Source organism: Salvelinus sp. IW2-2015, linkage group LG24, assembly GCF_002910315.2.
Source record: "Salvelinus sp. IW2-2015 linkage group LG24, ASM291031v2, whole genome shotgun sequence".
NCBI lineage: Eukaryota > Metazoa > Chordata > Actinopteri > Salmoniformes > Salmonidae > Salvelinus > Salvelinus sp. IW2-2015.
The window spans coordinates 10,093,873-10,104,650 of NC_036864.1; positions in this window are offsets into that span (position 1 = coordinate 10,093,873).

The following is a 10,778-nucleotide window of genomic DNA, read 5'->3' on the forward strand; positions in this document are numbered from 1 at the left end:
AGAGTGAATTAAACCGACCCATTAAAGGCCCTGGGTGTGGAGGCTGGCTGACGATCTCGTCTTTGGAGGGACGCGGGCGGCTGAGCAGGCCTATCTCCTCTTCCGGCTCTCTCTGCTCCGCTCTCTCTGCTCCGGCTCTCTCTGCTCCGGCTCTCTCTGCTCCGGCTCTCTCTGCTCCGGCTCTCTCTGCTCCGGCTCTCTCTGCTCCGCTCTCTGCCCTCTTGACCAAACACAATAGTTGTTTCCTCCCCACGACTTGGTCACTTTCACCTGTCACTCAGACTTTCTCCTGTCCCCCAGGGCTGTGTTCCTATCTCTCTGTGGGTCTGAGGAGAACGGCTCCAGGTGAGCGTCCATGTGTGGCAGGCTGCTCCTCCGCAGCAGTGAGTGTGTGTACTGTGAAGCCAGACCCCCCTCTCTCACTCCCCTCCCCCCAGCCATTCTGTTCTGTACCCCTCTCAGTATCACCACCCATCCAATCTCTGCCTTTATATACATAGTATTATTTACAGAAATATCCCTCCAATCTGAGCTCCATGATATCACCAGAGACATGAAAGTATAAMGGTCACCCATGTTTGTTTGTCTCATGGTTTGTCTGTCTGTGTAGGTGAACGACCCAGCCAGGAGACTGAGTTTCTTTGGTTTGTTCATTGTTCATCATCTGCTAAATAGCATGTTATTTCATTCTAAGTTAATGAGAGAACCTATTATTGTAATTTAATGCGTGGTAACTTACCAGTGAAGCTGATGGAGTGATAGTGTTCAACTTAAAGCCCAGTGTTGTTTGCTCCTGTGTTCATTGAGGGTTTCAATACTTCCGGCCTCCAGCCGCTGGCAGATGCATTCGTCAGGTCCATTGTGAACTCCCACACACGCCTTTCAAGCTGCTCTGAGACTTGTATTTACATGGTGGTGATCATAGGCAGACTGCACAGTGTTTGTACCTGCATGCCTTAATTAGATCCCTGTGATGGATCGACATCCTCCTGCTCTCTGTCACACAATATACCAGTCTCACTGTGCTGCCCACACAGACAGGACATCACTTTACAGCAGCTAATCAGCCACTACAGTCATGTTCACTACATTGCTTTGCTTGGTCAGCTTTCCTAGCTGTTGCATGACGTCAATGAAAGCCTTAAAATGAGCTCCTCACAAACTTCGGCGAGTTTACATTCTGGCATTAGCATTCCATGAGAATAGCTCAGAGGTTATTTATAGGGCCACGAGTTTTTCCTGACCACATGACCTGCCCAGGAAAACTTTTCGCCCTATATTCAACATTGTGATGCACTGACGTACAGTTTCCGCCACCAGAGGACGCCATTCTCTGAGTAACCCTTCCTCTGGTCTCCCCAGGCAACCTCCTCCTCCTCTTCGCCTGTCGCTGTGGCCCCTCCCTTCAAAGGCATAACCTCTCCTAATCCCCCGGTTTCCGTGGAGACGGCTCAGACGAGCAGGTGACGCATTGACAGGGAGCAGATGGTTGCCCGTGGAGGTAAGCATGGCTGAACAATGCCCCCATATTCATCATACAGCCCCTCTCTCTCAACTTCACTCTCTGCATTCTCAACCACACACACACATACACACACACATCAGCACAAACTCTGTAACTCCCCTCCTCTTGAAAAGCTGTTTTTTTTACACAGATGCATGTACACACATGCACACACACAGGCACACAAACAGTAACAATTATTAAACCTTTCAAAGAATGTTGGTTTCTTGGCCCAGGGAACATTCTGATGGACTAGTCCTGGACTGTATTTTTAGAGGACTGAAGGGTGGATAGGGATTGTGATGTACAGTAGAATAATACAGTATTGTTGTTGGGGTGGCGGCTACAATACATTGAGGGATTGACATGAGGTTGGGATATACTGAGATTTTGGAAGAGGGCCAGTAGCACAGTTAGATAAACAACGGGACCTCCTTGCCCTGGCCTCCTTGCCCTGGCGAGTGCCTGTCTTCTTGCAGGTGTTTGAGGGGCCTTCGGCGCAGTAACTCACTTTTCTAACAAAGCTCATTCGTTACTCTCCGTCTCCCCTGGAGATAAAGTACAGACATCCCTCTCCCTTCCTCTCTTTCTTTCGTCCAACTCCAGAATAATCCAGCAACAATACAGGAGTTGAAAAGGCGGTGTGCAGCGATTCGCCGGAGGCCTGACTTGTTTTGAGGCGGGGGAAGGCGGCGGGGGGGGGGGGGTAGCATTATGGAGATCAGCTAATGCATGTAGAACGCTGGCGAAGAAAGTGTGCGCCTGTACAATGGAGTCCTCTTTAGTGGCTTCAGAGCGCGGTGCTTAACCCACCACACCTGGAGCTCAAAACAGGGTGCGAGAGTACCCCAGCACACCCCACTTCACCCCCACCTCGCTCCACCTCACCCCACCTCAGCCACCAACACACTTCCAGCACCTATCTATACAGTCTGAGGAGCTGGGCTCGGGGTGGAGGAGGGGGGCTGCCTGCATTCAGGGCCTGACTATGATAAAGACGCACAGTGAGGAGCCATTGAAGAGCCCTGTGCCTAAAATGGAGTCACTAATAGGTGCCTATTCAGCAAGGAAAGGGTTTTCTGAAAGAAAAAAAAGTTTTTGGGGAAGCAACAATCACTATGCCCTGCTACCTTGTATATGTCAAATTTATACAGTCCCCAGCCTACCCRCTTTTTGCTATTTAAGAGAATCACCATTGAAGAGATTCCATGTATAATTTGGAGTCTCCTTTTCTTACTTGGAAATGAATTGAATAGTCTGTTTCTAAAGTGAGTCCAATCGAGTGGCATGGCTCTCCAAAGAGAGACACGCTCTCTCTCTCTTCTCTTTTCTCTCTTTTTATCTCCCTCTCTCCCTGATTGTTACCCCCATACACATGTGTCCAACTTGTACTGAATAGGTGAGGGCCTGTTGACCAGCATTTTGSGTTTCTTGAATACCACTCTTTCTTATAGGCCTACTTTGTGCCAGTGTGCCAGTTTTGCACGTGCATGCACCAGCTGTTTCCTTGATGGGGACACTCACAGAATAGTTTTTGAATACGTCATTTTGACCCAGAACATTATGGGTGTTATTGCATACAGCTTTGTGTATTGATGAATATAGACTCTAGTGAATAGTGACCCAGTCTATGAGGTGGATGTGCATAGCTGTGGATAGTATTGTTGGTTGTTACTAGGCAGAACAGGGGCCTTGCCCAGTGGGAGAGAGGTCATTAATATAGAAATGCTGGGGCCATATTGAGAGAGAGAGGGCACTAATGGAGGAATACGGGGACCATATTGTGCAGTYTGTCACAGGGCTAAGCTGACAGATTGATGAGATGAGGAAAGAAACGTTGGTACCGGAGGGGGGGCCCAGTGTGGTGCCCCAGGCTGAGCGGGGACCAGGGGTTGGAGTGAGCCCGGGTAGCAGGGTTCCCCTCAGTCCTGCTGGGCAGAGGTCATAGTCCCCCTTTGATTCACAGCCCTGCTGCCAACAATGGGCAGCACAGAGTGGGCAGGCCTCTCTCCCTTAGAACAGCGTGAATATGCTTGTATTGGTATTTTTATGGGGCTTTGTCAGCTTTGTGTGTTTGTGCGTGTAATGTGTGTATGTGCATATGTTTTGTGAGTGAATGTGCTGGGGATGCTATTGCCTTAGCAACTCTTTATTTGACATTTGATTTTAAACAGGTTATAAACATTATTATAAGCTGGGTGGTTCGAGCCCTGAAGGCTGATTGGCTGACAGCCGTGGTGTATCAGACTGTATACCACGGGTATGACAAAATGTATTTTTGCTGCTCAAATTACATTGGTAACCAGTTTATAATAGCAATAAGGCACCTCAGGGGTTTGTGATATATGGCCAATATACCACGGCTAAGGTCTGTATCCAGGCACTCCACATTGCCCTTAGCCGTGGTATATTGGCCATATTCCACATCCCTCGGGCCTTATTGCTTAATTACCTTGTTGTTTTTTTAAACCATTACATTAAGTCAATTCATAAGACGTGTTGTTTAGCATTTCTATGTGCTTTCAGGTTCTTATAATAAGMGGTTTAGGAACAGAACAGTACATGACAAAGTGGTAATAATGYTGTAACAGCAGGTATAGGGTTGTAATGGTTCATCCAGTATACAGGCAGACCCTCAAAATGAAGTGTTACCTCATTAGTTCAACACTTAACCTGTGGATTGCAATGGAGTATCAATCTTGGTATGGATCTGACGTCAGATCAGTTGTGGTGTGTCATTTAGAAGAAAAWACGMCAGTTCAATTCYGGGCATMCAGACAAGCATAATATAAYGGTGATATAACTATAATAATGATATAAGCTATATCAAAGAAAWTGACCCATTATCGTAAWAAAGTGTTGAGACATCACAGCACGAAACAGACTGCCAGTGACTTATCCCAGGCTGTGCTTCCCTTTACAATGCATTTCCAAGCAGTGTCTTAGCAACTGGCATTGTGACATCTGGATTACCCAAGGTGCATTGCAGAGACCCCTGTTTGGCAGAACGGAGGGAGCCAAGGGGAGAGTGTGCTTTACGAAGGGACCTGTATAGGCAGGGTCAGGAGCTGAGATACACCCATGAAGCTTTAGTCTGTCCGAAACAACTCATTTCCTTATTGAGTTCATATGGGAAAATACTTTTGTCTAATACGTAAACTTTTACAAAGTTAATGGACTGTAAAGGAAAAGAGCTTTACAAGAACTTGTGTTACATTTTCAGCTTTTCATCAGCTTGAAAAGAGCTTCTACTAGACATAAAATTCAGACAGGCTGTCAAAGATATCAAACAACCTTAAAGAAAGCTTGTGTGTGTCAGTGTGTGTTACGGTGTTGCCTCTTGTTACTAGGGACAACGGTTACCATTACTCTCTGGTTTGGGGTTTGTTAATATGTCACTACTGTTTTGTTTTTTTACAAAGTGTCCCCTCAAAACAAATTCTAAGTTAAAAAACATCCAACTGAAGATGGACACTCTGGATAATAAGCTTTGATTGATAGGTCTCTGTTTAGAACGAACACAGGCACACACACATTCACACTAATGAGGTCTGATTTGGGGAATTTATATATTCAGGGGATATAATTGATATATCCCTTGTAATGTAATTATGGCTAGGAGATGTATGCTCTAGCGTTATAGCAGCCCAGAATGTGATCCATTTCTATTCTCTGTATTTGAGCTGAAAAGCCCTCTGTCCAGCTGTTTGTATTTTCTGGTCTGGCCTCTGTGTGTGTGTGTGTGTGTGTGTGTGTGTGTGTGTGTGTGTGTGTGTGTGTGTGTGTGTGAGTGTGTGGTGGGAGTGTGAGTGTGAGTGTGTGTGGTGTGGTTTGGTTGGGGACAATCTTCATTCATGGCTTTGGAGGATCACGGGGTCCGCCTGACCCAAATATGAAGGACATATAAGAGAACATGAAAGGTGTTTTTGTGTGTAAATGTGCCTCAAAGTCATGACGAAAAGGAACTCTGCGTTCGTTAGTATTGTATTACATTCATCTGTTTGTACTTGGGGAATAGCCTGCACCAGTGACTTAGACTGGTTTAACAAGGTGCTCATTATTAACAGCAATAATCCACGTATGAAAACACAGATTCAGTCTCCCACAGGAAGGTATTTCATTCTCTTCCTCCCCATGTCTATTCAGTCGCTGCAAGAGTGAGGTAGCTATATCAACGTCAAGGAGAAAGAGCATATTTTGTAGTATGAGCCATATGAATTGACCTGTAGATGTCACATTGTCCTCTCACTCGGTGGGGCGACAGAGAGGGAATGTAATGTACAGTTTAATAAAGAGGTCGGAGAGATTAGTTCAGGGGACATGTGGGTCATTGAGAACGAGCGAGGGCCAGAGCCTTGCTGGGGGAACAGACTGGACAGAGAACAGCAGGACCAGAATAACCATCCTACCAGGCTCCTGGCCCGGTCCAGATGTCCAGTCAACATCACCACCTGGCATCATGGCTCCTGCTCAGCACTCCACCAGGACAGGGTGAGTCTGGCCTCCCAGCCCTCCTCTTAATCAACAGCAGAATGGACTGAAGCCGGACCGCTCCCATATCTCAAATGAAAAACGCATCAAACTTTGTTCAATGAGTCCCATGGTGAGAACATGAGAGAGAAGAGCTGTAAGACCTGAGCATCTGTTCACCTCTTTGACACTAATGAATGTTAAGTAGGTTAGCCGGTGGTGTGCCACCGTCCTAGAGGTCATTGTGACCGGGGTGGCAGAGGGATGCTGGCTTTGTGTTCGTGCGCCAGCCACCTGGTGAGCAGCCGAAAATGGCTGGAACGCTAACTCCTGCTCACACAATCACCAGCGCCGATGGTAGCCATATTGATCCTCTGTGCTACCAGATTAAAGTATAAAGAGAGCTCTGTCCTGCCAGTGGGGGTCCCCTCTGACTCCCAGAGGTCATTTCGGGGTCACGGATCCCTTGCAGCCCCCTGACCCACAACCAAACGTGTACACACACCAGAGGCAGGACACAGACCTTGCAGGGATGAACCCCATTAAACAGGACCGGTTGGATGATCACATTCAGCTCTCATTATAGCTGACCCTGGGCTTTCTCTTTTGGATCTGGCTGCTCTCTGGTTTTGTCTCTAATTTTAACCTGGTCCGGTCCATGCTGGGGAGCTAACCCTGCTCTTTTGTGTGGCCGTAATAGGTTTGCCGTGTGCATGATTGTCTTCTGAACCCGATCTCCTCGTCCGCGGTTCCATCTTGCGTCGTATAATGCTCTCATTGTATTCCGACACCTGTGGTTCCTCCGGTGCGCGCTTAGTGTGTTGTTCTTGTCCTTTGTGTTTCTATGGTAGTCCTTTGTGTTTCTATGGTAGTCCTTTGTGTTGCTATGGTAGTCCTTTGTTGGAGTGTGCGACATTGCTGAATTGAGTGTGCAACGTTGCTCAATTGCTGCGGCGTGTATTTACAATATTATTTTGCGTCTCTGTCTGTAGTATCAGTTCTCATGAGGCTTGTTATGTGTGTGCGTGCTCCCTAATGCAATCATATGTCCCTGTATTGGCCCTTTATTGCTGACCTCAACAGGATGCTCTGACCAGGATGCTCTGATCCCTGGTTCTCGGTTCGCTTTGCTGCAGCCTTGATTAAACGTTGATGAAATGCCTATTAATGTACGCTGGCTCACAGAGAGGGTGTAATCAGGTGAAAGTGAATTAATAAAACATCCCGTCTAGTACTCAGGAGAGGAGAAAGGGATCCCCTGAGAAACACAGGCAGATGGCCACAAATCTGAGAGGACAAGGGAAAGTGGGATAGGAGAAAGAGAGGGTAGAGAGGAGACAGAGAGGGTAGAGGGAGCGAGACCAGCCACCACTTTGGCGATTAGCCCTTAATTGGTAATTTGATCTCCCCTTTTCCACCTACTCGTTATTGATAAGCTCCCAACATATTTCCCCTGTCACTGCCCCTGGACCAGCAAGTCTGCATTTCCTGCCCTCTGAGGCCAGGAGCCTGGCAGCCCACGCCGCGGCCATGCAACGGTAAACAGCGCCCCCCTGGCAGGAAGGGCCTGATGTCGGTGGAGAGGAGGGGGGGTGGGCCGTCCTTGAGACACAAACTTGTGGAAACTCCATCTGCCGGTAATCTACCTAATCTCATCATCTGAATTAGACAAGGAAAAGGGAACGCCAATCACTTTAGACAACCCTCACCGGGATTATGTGTTTTGTGATGACGGGTCAATGATGATGAAATGGCATCAACAAGTAAATTAGGAGGGGGTGCTGGGTGACGCAGCGGTCAAAACCACTGCACCGCAGTGCTGAGGCGCCACTACAGCTTAGGGTTTGATCCCAGGCTGTGTCACAAACGTCCGTGACCTGGAGTCCCATAGGCCCAGGGCCGTCCAGGGTAGGGGAGGGTGTGACCGGTGGGGCTTTCCTTGTCTCTTCGTGCTCTGGCGACTCCTTGTGACAGAGCCGGGCGCCTGCAAGCTGACTTCGGTCGCCAGTTGAACGGTGTTTCCTCCGACACATTGGTGCGGCTGACATCTGGGTTAAGCGAGCAGTGTGATAAGAAGTTTTCGGCCAGACGATCGTGTTTCAGGGGACGCATGACTCCACCTTCACAATCGCCTCTCCTGAGCCCATTGAGGAGTTGCAGAGATGAGCCAAAGGACCTAATTCAGGGAGGAAACAGGGTATAAAAAAATATGCTTGTGGCCAGACTACCCTGAACACGCTTGTTAGTGGTTAGTGGTTAGTGGGGTGTAGTTTTACACCATTAATATGACATGTAATTATCATCTGTGTGCCCTCTGGCCCTCTGGCTCAACTCTCATGTTTAGTAGCAGGCTCAGGGCTCAGGGCCTCTCCCAGCAGCACAGTTCATGACTGGGAATGAGTTCTGGTCCTTATTCATCACAGCACTGGTCTGGCAGTCTGGTGAAATAGGACATATTTGGTAGCTGTGCAAAAGGAGTCTGGGTAAAACACTAAACATCCACATTCAATGTGTAATTAGTGACAACAAGGTCATTCTGTCCTAACTAAGACACTCACAATTTATGGGGAAATTGGTCCTTGTCCATCTCCTGGTAGTTATTCAGATGGGCCGCCATTAATGGCTGAGCATATTGTGGTGTGTTTTTCTAATAAGTGGACTTATTTAAAAAATATTGTCCGACATAATGTCTGTAATCATCTGTAGAGGTGATGTTCATTGTTGTACAGAGCAGGAGAGGCTCATACGTACAAAGGTAACTTGTCACTCCAGGTCTTGTTGATGGGCAGACTCGACGCTGCCCTGTAGCTCCAGGTCTTGTTGATGGGCAGACCCGACGCTGCCCTGTAGCTCCAGGTCTTGTTGATGGGCAGACCCGACGCTGCCCNTAGAGGGAGCGAGACCAGCCACCACTTTGGCGATTAGCCCTTAATTGGTAATTTGATCTCCCCTTTTCCACCTACTCGTTATTGATAAGCTCCCATCATATTTCCCCTTCTGACTGCCCCTGGACTAGCAAGTCAGCATTTCCTGCCCTCTGAGGCCAGGAGCCTGGCAACCCACGCTGCGGCCGTGCAATGGTAAACAGCGCCCCCCCCTGGCAGGAAGTGCCTGAGGTCGGTGGAGAGGAGGGGTGGGGGGCGTCCTTGAGACACAAGCTAGTGGAAACTCCATCTGCCAGGAATCTACCTAATCTCATCATCTGAATTGGACAAGGAAAAGGGAACGCCAATCACTTTAGACAACCCTCAACCGGATTATGTGTTTTGTGATGACGGATCAATGATGATGAAATGGCATCAAAAAGGAAAGCGGTCAAAATCACTGCACCGCAGTGCTAAGGCGCCACTACAGTTTAGGGTTTGATCCCAGGCTGTGTCAGAGCCGGCTGTGACCGGGAGCCCCATAGGCCCAGGGCCCTCCAGGGTAGGGGAGGGTTTGACCGTTGGGGCTTTCCTTGGCTCATCGTGCTCTGGCGACTCCTTGTGACAGGGTCGGGCGTCTGCGAGCTGACTCCGGTCATCAGTCGAACAGTGTTTCCTCCGACACGTTGGTGCGGCTGACATCCGGGTTAAGCGAGCAGTGTGGTAAGAAGTAGTCGGCCAGGCGGGTCATGTTTCAGAGGACTCCACCTTCACAATCGCCTCTCCTGAGCCCATTGAGGCGTTGCAGAGATTAGCCAAGGGACCTAATTCAGGGAGGAAACAGGGTATAAAAAAATATGCTTGTGCACATACTACCCTGAACACGCTTGTTAGTGATTAGTGGTTAGTGGTTAGTGCTGGGACTGGAGACCGCCTGGGAATACCAGGTGCCGGAAGCTAAAAAAAAGAGAGTAATAAATAAATAATATAAACGTAAATTATGAAGAGGATAGATTGATCAGATTGGAATGACCCCACTTCCCTGCCATGTTCACTGGGGTGTAGTTTTACACCATTAATATGACATGTAATTACTGTCTGTGTGCCCTCTGGCCCTCTGGCTCAACTCTCATGTTTAGTAACAGGCTCAGGGCTCAGGGCCTCTCCCAGCAGCACAGTTCATGACTGGGAATGAGCTCTGGTCCTTATTCATCACAGCACTGTTCTGGCAGTCTGGTGAAATAGGACATATTTGGTAGCTGAGCAAAAGGAGTCTGGGTAAAACACTATGCACTATACATCCCCCTTTCCTCTTCCTGTCCTCCTCTTGTCCTCTCTTTTCTCTATTCCCAGTGAGATTTGCAATTATCACCAACTCACAATTCCCTCATCCACAGCCATGCCATCCTCTGGTGTGTAAATGTACTGGGTTTCACATTCAATGTGTAATTAGTGACAACAAGGTCATTGTGTCCTAGCCAAGGCATTCACAATTTATGGGGAAATTGGTTGTTGTCCATCTCCTGGTAATTATTCAGATGGGCTGCCATTAATGGCTGAGCATATTGTGGTGTGTTTTTCTAATAAGTGGACTTATTTAAAGATATTGTTTGATATAATGTCTGTCATCATCTGTAGAGGTGATGTTCATTGTTGCACAGAGCAGGAGAGCCCATACATACAAAGGCAACTTGTCACTCCAGGACTTGGATATGGGTAGACCCGATGCTGCCCTGTCACTCCAGGTCTTGGTGATGGGCAAACCCAATACTGCCCTGTCACTCCAGGTCTTGGAGATGGGCAGACCCAATACTGCCCTGTCACTCCAGGTCTTGGTGATGGGCAGACCCAATACTGATATGCCTCTGTCACTCAGGTTTGGAGATGGGAGGACCCCAATTACTGCCCTGTCACTCCAGGTCTGGTGATGGGCAGAACCC